Source organism: Thalassophryne amazonica, chromosome 21, assembly GCF_902500255.1.
Source record: "Thalassophryne amazonica chromosome 21, fThaAma1.1, whole genome shotgun sequence".
NCBI lineage: Eukaryota > Metazoa > Chordata > Actinopteri > Batrachoidiformes > Batrachoididae > Thalassophryne > Thalassophryne amazonica.
In genome coordinates, this window is record NC_047123.1 from 20,316,317 (window position 1) to 20,324,115 (window position 7,799).

General features: G+C 40.2%; 1 pseudogene; it reads right to left on the minus strand.

The window, feature by feature from the left end:
- Positions 1–3,841: 3,841 nt before the first annotated feature.
- LOC117503435 lies at positions 3,842–7,092 on the minus strand (annotated as a pseudogene).
- Positions 7,093–7,799: the final 707 nt, after the last annotated feature.

Consider the following 7,799-nt stretch of genomic DNA (forward strand, 5'->3'; position numbering starts at 1 on the left):
CTAATGGAAATTCACATGCTCCTTTACTCATTCATCACTGCAGTGACCTTTTCTTGTGAGATTCGACACAAATGGGCTTACAGAACCTCGGGCTTTTTCCTTCATACCTGCACAAAAATGTCACACTTCTTGTGAGAGGACAGTATAACAAAGCGTTGCCTGCCTGTGCCAAGTCTTTCTATCCCTAAAACGCTGCAGTGCACAGGGAGGTTTGTGTTTCAGGACGGACGGCTTGTGCAGAAACCTTCGGTCCTCACAAAATGAGAAACATCAGCATCTATTCTGCACACAAACAGCTCCAATCAGCATTAAAGTCCTTGAACAACACACATTACTTAGAGGAAGAAGAAGAAAAAAAAACGCATTACACTGATTTGTTTTCTGCTTGACACTCACAAAAATTCAATGTTTCAGTGATGCCTTTTATCCTGGTGGTTTAATGCTCCACCACGTCCAAGACTTTATTTGACGCATTGCTTCCACAATGTCATGTAGGTTGTTCAAGCAAATTGTTCTGCATCTTTAACAATTACAGATTAAAAAAGACGGGAACTATGAATAAATGCAAAATAGACGAAGTGCATAAATCATTTGTGCATCGAAGTGACAAACTATTGAAATCCACTTCCCTTCATAGGGCGCAGACCCACGACCACATGGTTAATGACGAGGAACATAAAACTATAATCATCTGTTGACAGAGGTAAAAGACTGAAGTGTCATCTCCCATTTTATTGATGAATACACACACCGAGAACACTGTTCACAGCACATTTCATCCTAATGCAATTTGAGGTTGTTTTTGGACCGGTGTCTCCTTTCTCTTGTTGTAAGTGGATTTAGGGTTGAAACCACACCCATGTTCATCCACATATAGGGATTTTTAAAGATTCGGCTAAAAGAACCACTTCCTTCAGACAGTAACTAATTTTTTGAAAATGTTAGAGTAAATTTATATATAAATATATATTTATATATAAATAAAATTGATTTGATTTGAAATTTATAACTAAATTACTAAATTAAAACAGTTGCTTCAGAAAAACGATTCACTGTTTTGAAACACAAACAGGCAAATTAAACAATTGATTTTGAAAATCATGCAGCGTTTTAATATGGTCAAACAATAAATGAAACAACTGTTTTTGAAACTAACTCACTGCTTCAGTAGGGTCAGAAGGCGAAATGAACCAAATGTGTCAAAAAATGATTCAGTATTTTGAAAAGGATGAAACAACAAACTTAAAACAGCAAACTTCTCCACCTGAGTGAGGGGGAGGAGGAGTAACTCACTTGCGCCATCGTGCTCATGGCTCATGGCTCTTTATGGGTTTGGGTTTCAGAAAATGATTCATTGTTTTGATATGCAAAAGAAATTAAATACAACAATGGTGCCCAAAGGTAATTTTCTTTAAAAAAAAAAATCCTAAACACTAAACAAAACAATTGTTTCATAAAAAGATGTACTGTTTCAAATAAAAAAGAACACAAGGGAACAATTACTTCAGAAAATGAGTGACTGTTTTGCAACCGCTAAACACTCAAACTCTGTGATGGTGCCCTCTAGTGGACAGTGGGACACCCTGTAACCTGAGCTCCTGGCTACGCCCCTGTCTTTCCCGCATAAGAACATTAATCATAATGAAAACACTAATCAACCCATCCATGATCATTATTACGGCACTGATGGCTCATTTTTTTATGCCTGTTTAATTACATTTTGGTGCATATTATCCAGAAATGTTTCAATTATACTTCCTTCATTTCCACTTGTTTTGTTGTGTATTCCATTAGTAACCCATTAGAGGACAAAATATCTTGTCATTTCTTTTGCTTTCAAAAGTCACCAGCATAATGCAACATACAGACAGGAAGTGTGAAAAGATAATAAGATAATAATCAGTGCTTGTCTGAAATGATACTCACATCCTATGTGAGGATCACGTGATTCAGACAGGAGTGTGGTCAATTATTATTATTATTATTATTATTATTATTATTATTGTATGAGTATATGTGCAAAATGAATAGTGTTCTCAAGAAGTCACTTTATTTAATATTTAGGTTGTTTAAAATATTAATTATATATATATATATATATATATATATATATATATATAAATCTGCGTGTATGTGCAGTTTAGAGTCAGTAGTTTAGAATGATTCAGTTTCAGTTCAGTTTGAAAAAGTGACATTTTGTGAAACATTTACTTTGTTTTAAAAATAAAGGTTCCGGGTTCAAATCCCACCCCTGCCACATTTCTCCACGTAATGTGGAGTTGCGTCAGGAAGGGCATCCGGCGTAAAACTTGTGCCAATTCAACATGCAGATCCACCTTGGATTTGCTGTGGCGACCCCGAGTGCAAACAAGGGAGAAGCCGAAGGGACTTACTTTTATTTACTTTGTTTTACGTTTCACATGTTTGGAAAAAAGTGATCATCTTCTTAAGTGATTATTTTATTTATCCTGAGTGTTTGAAAAGTGAAACACTCAAGAATTCACCACATTGCATCATTATTGGAAGCAATTGTTACATATACTGCAGGGGTGCCTCCAGACTTTTTGGCGGGGGGGGGGGGGGTGGCAGTCTGATTCATTGCAACTGGGCAATCCACTCATTCCTGGAATGACAACGTAATATTGGCACTGATATTAAACAAAAAATATTTTTTTTACACTAGAACATGAGAATTTTACACTTTTAAATATGAGAGTGATTGGAGCATGCTTGATTAAGATATAATGTAAAATATACGTCAGATGGGGTTTTCAATGTTATATTTAAATGGCCACAAAATCTGTAATCTGAATCAGATCCAGATCAAACTTTGTCAATCGATAAAGGATACCATTTGACATAATGTTCTAAAATATGAAAGAAGTTTGATATTTTTTAACAGAGTTATGAATTTTTGAAAATTCGTTCAGTGTGAAACTTGGAGATTTTTTTGACCCATGACCTTGAAAATTGAATCAGTTCTTGCTTAAAAAAAAAAAATAATAATAACAATATGTGAAAAAGTGTGGGCTCCAGGCTGTTCACAAACAGACAGATAAACAAACAAACAGGTGCTAAAACATAACCTCCATCCAACTTCGCTGGCGGAGGTAATAACGTGTTTATATGGTCTGGATTTTCAGCAAGTTGACTTTGCAAAATCTGTCTGGTTGGAGTGTGGCAACCAATGACACTATTTTAACAGGTCCATAATTTCAGATCTTATCGTTGGAAATCTTCAATGAAATTTCAAATAATAAATTTTGGAAATCTTATCTTTGAAGATCTTAAATAAAATTTCAAATAAGAAATTTTGGGAATATTATCTTTGGAAAATTTTAGATAAGAAAAAGTGGAAGAAACAAATCTTTTCTGTTTTTTTTTTTTTTCCTTTTAATCCCTTCAAGGTCCACGCAGACAAATAATCTCTCACGACTCAACTCCAGGAGAGCAGTCGCTCAACCAGCTGGAGATGATAACACGCGACAGAAGATCAATACTTTTCAGAATGTAAAAGAGAAATTGATTTACTGCTTTGTCATCTGCATTCTCGATGCAATTAACAACAGATGAAGAAACATCTTTAATGATTTAGATTTCCGTCTAGCTTCATCCCAGACAGGAAGTGGCAACACACTGTTTTTCTTTAATGCACTCCGCGGTATATCCGAGTGAGTTCACGGCATGTCACAAACAGAGGTCTGCTGATTCACTTCGATTTTATTTCACGTCTGCGTGAGTCCCACCCAAGCACGCTGCACAACCGTCAAAATATTACAAACACCAGTCGGACGGCGTCAATATTGTCCCCATCTCCGTTTTTTTCACAAGACGGTTATTGTTGGTCATGCAAACTGCAACATCAGTCAAATTTGAGATTTATATGCTTGTTTTATATATCGAACAGCGCTGTCACTCCCGCCTTTTCCATTTGCTGAACTCCAAGTCTGACAGATCAATAGAGGACATTACTCTGAAAAAACATTAACATTACTGCCTCCGACATGCATCATTGCTGTTTTCTCAAGCAGAAAATGGGCTTTCAAAACCTCTGAGCAAGGTTCAGATAATTCCCCTTTGGGGGGGGGGGTGTTTTCCGGCCTTGGCAGTGCTGTAAATTTCACAAGCAGTTTCCTTTTTTCGGTGGGGGTAGAAATTTTTCACGGCCATCGTGTTTCTCTATCAATTTCAAGAGGAAGTAGGCAGCAGGGGCGTTTCATGGAGCACTTTGCCCTGAGAGGAGCGACGAAGTGCCTCCACGAAAGAAAGTGGACACCGCTCAGCGAACCTCCTTGTCTTCACATGTGTCGTTGTCGTATAGTTCGATGTCCTGAAGGCTGGAGGCATCGGTATCATCGCCTCTGGCACTGCTTTGACTGTTCCTGAAGCCGAGACCTCCTATAAAAGGATACACGGCCGAAGTGTACAAGTCTCTGATGTTGTAATAAGGGAGGTCTGGGTCTTGTCTTTCGGGTTTAATGATACATCGTCCTTCCATGGCTTTATTTCGTTGATAGTACTTGGAAAACTTATTGAATATGATGGTGATTGGCAAAGCCACCACCAGCAGACCACAGATGATGCACAAGGTGGCCACCATCTTCCCTGGAAGTGTCACCGGGCAGAGGTCACCGTAGCCAACTGTGGTCATGGTGATGGTCGCCCACCACCAACCTGAGGGTATTGACTCCAATACCCGTGGAGTCGTCTTCCTCTCAGCAAAGTAGATGATGGCAGAAAAGATGGAGATGCCTACTGAGGAGGAAGAGAAGAAGCATTGCCGACTTCGTGGTAGCTGTGGCGCACGGTGGCCCCCAAGCGCCCGTAGACCGATAGAGTGACCGAGCCAGCTTGAGATTCGGAGACCCCATGAGGCGCAGCACCTGCACCACTTTCCCGACATTCTCTAAGTCCTCATTCTCCTCCGCTATCTCCTCGTCAGCTGTCTGCAAAGCTAATGTGGCATAAAACGGCAAAATAGAAGCAACGTCGATTATGTTCAAGGGGTTTCCAAGGAATTTCCTGTGGGGAAGGCGCTACAATAACCGATGAGAAACTCAGCCGAAAAGCAGGCGATGCAGATCTCCTCCACAATGGTTAGGACAGGATCCTCAATGGGCCTGTCATTGTCATCCACGACATGGAATTCAGGCATGCTGTGGACACACATAGCAATAATAGAGGTCAACACCACGCTAAGGGAAGCCACTGCGATAACCTTTGCAGCTCGCGAGTGACCAGGATCCTCCAGCCTTAGCCAAATGTAGCTCCTAACTTCTGAGCACCAAGCACCTTTGAACATGGCTAAATCCTTATCAAGATCGGAGAGTTCCTCCAACGAAGACTCGAAGCTTGGCTGCTGCTGGTCGTCGCTTCTCATGTCCCAGTCCCCTTCGCCGATGAACTCCTTCCTCTCGTGGAACAAGGTGCTGCAGCAGGGACTCAGGTGGAGCTCCTGGATACCCCAGTACTCGATCTCCTGGCTGAAGGAGAAGACACACAGCTCTTCCATCATGTGGATTTGCCCCGTGTGGTAGAAATTGAGCACGCAGAGGAAAACCCGAGGATTCCTATCGAAGTAGTACTCTTTCTCCACGGGGCTGTAGTCGTCGCAGAGCTCGAGGATGGCCGTCTCGCTTTGGCATTGCAACAGACGAGCCAGCCGTGTATGAGGGAAGCGGAGTAACGTGTCTGGATCCACTTCGTGGCGTACACCTCCCACGTTGAGGTGGACCTGGTCCTCCTCGTTCCCACGTTGCTGGAGGATTTGCCCATACCCCATGGTCCTGATGGCACACATGGACACAGAAACAAGAGTTTTGCACAGTTATTCACTCAAAAAAAAAACAAAAAAAACAACATGGGTGTTGTTGGTTTTTATGTTACATGAGCGTAAGTCTAACATGTAGCTGCTATGATATAGAATCAAGTTTTATGGGTGAACACATTCAAATCATGTAGTTTCAACATAACATGCAACAACTTAAAATTGTGGAAAGTATTTCCACTCAAGTAAAATACGTTAACGTAGCCAGAAAGAATTTTGCTGAGTGACCTAAATGTAAATTTGCTAGGTCATCATGATGAATTTGCATTACTATTACGTAACTACCATGGGTCAGGCCAACTAGATTTGTAAGGATAAATGTAGCAACAACAACAACAACAACAAAAAACAGTAGGTCCTTTTGGATGCTCGCTTGTTTGCTGTGGTGACACCGAGCGCAAACAAGGGAGAAGCTGAAGGGACTTACTTTTTATTTTTGCTACATTTACCCTTACAAATCTAGTTGGCCTAAACCAAGGTAATTGAGTAACAGTAACACAAAGTCATCATGTTGATCTAACAAATTTACATTTACACCTCCATTTACCTTTTCAAATCTAGTTGGTCCTAACAATGGTAATTAGGTAAGAGTATTGCAAATTCATCATGCTGACCCAACAAATTTACACTTAGGTCACTCAGCAAAATTGTTTCTGGCTAGGTTAACACATTTTGCTTGGGTGGAAATACTTTACATATTTTTTTTATGTTCACTGTTATTTTTAGTGTTAGTGTACCAAACAAATATTTTGAGGTACATGTATGCAGATGGGTGCCTAACAAGAAAATATTAGGCGGCATTGTTTGTGGAATACATTAGTCCTCTGTCGAAAAATCAATACTGCAGTGCACAGTAAGTGGCTGGTGCTGGAGTGAGTGAAGAGGCACGAGGGACTGTCACTTCTCGGAGGACTCCAGCACAGGATTACCACCAGGACAATCAGATTACACATCAGATTGATTAACTCAGACGAAACAAGTTCAAACAAATCCAAATTATCAATGCAACAAACTAATTTGCAGCTTTTTTTGGGGGGTTAGGGGGTGCTGGTTACATGCGTGCTGTATTGACCTTTACATGAAATCTAGAGATAATATCAAGCCTTTAAATTTAAGATGGACTAAAGGATGGAAAACTTCAACGTACCTCTCATTTGTGCCTTTTTTTCCATGAAAAGAACTTTTCACCCGGCAGATAGTATTCAGGCTTCGAAACTCGGGACAAGACGAAAGCAGGACGATGCTGTTGTTTCTCCCCTTTTGCAGGGAGCAGGGAGGGCCGAGAAAGGAGTAGAGGAGAGAGAGTGAGAGAGCGAGATACAGAGAGAGAGAGAACTGCACAGGGGATTACTCCAATATCATATGGTTGAAACGCTTGATGTTTTAGTGACATTACTGAAGGATCACACTTATGTTGCCTGCATTTATATTTCTGCTGCATTATGAAATAAAATCATTCCAAGTCCATGTCTGAATATTGATTATCTCAACTATACTGCAGCCAACATTAGAGTCAAATATGTAGATGGAACATTTGGCAGGAAGGACCAAACATGATCTGACTGAGTCAGGACTGCAAAATATGAAGGGCAGCTCTTCTTTTTCTTCTTCATTTATATTAGATGACAGGTCTTTCCATTCTCACCTCATTAAAACATTCCTCCACATCTAGTTGTTTTCTGTCCTTCTTCCCTCACACCCACCATGTGGTACATAGATATACGTCCCTGTGTTGACTGCAGGCTTTAAATACAAAATTTGGAATTTGGCACGGATGCACATTCTTGAAATTTCCAGCAGGTGTCAGTGTTTACTAGGTGGCAGGCTATGTGATGTCTTCCTTTTCAAGTGGGCTCCAAAGCAATGCTCGAAACACAGGTGTTTCAAAGGTTTCAAAAGTTTTGAAGCAGTGTTTTAAGTCAAATTTGCAGTAGTAATAATAATAACTTTACTTACATAGCACAAAATAGTA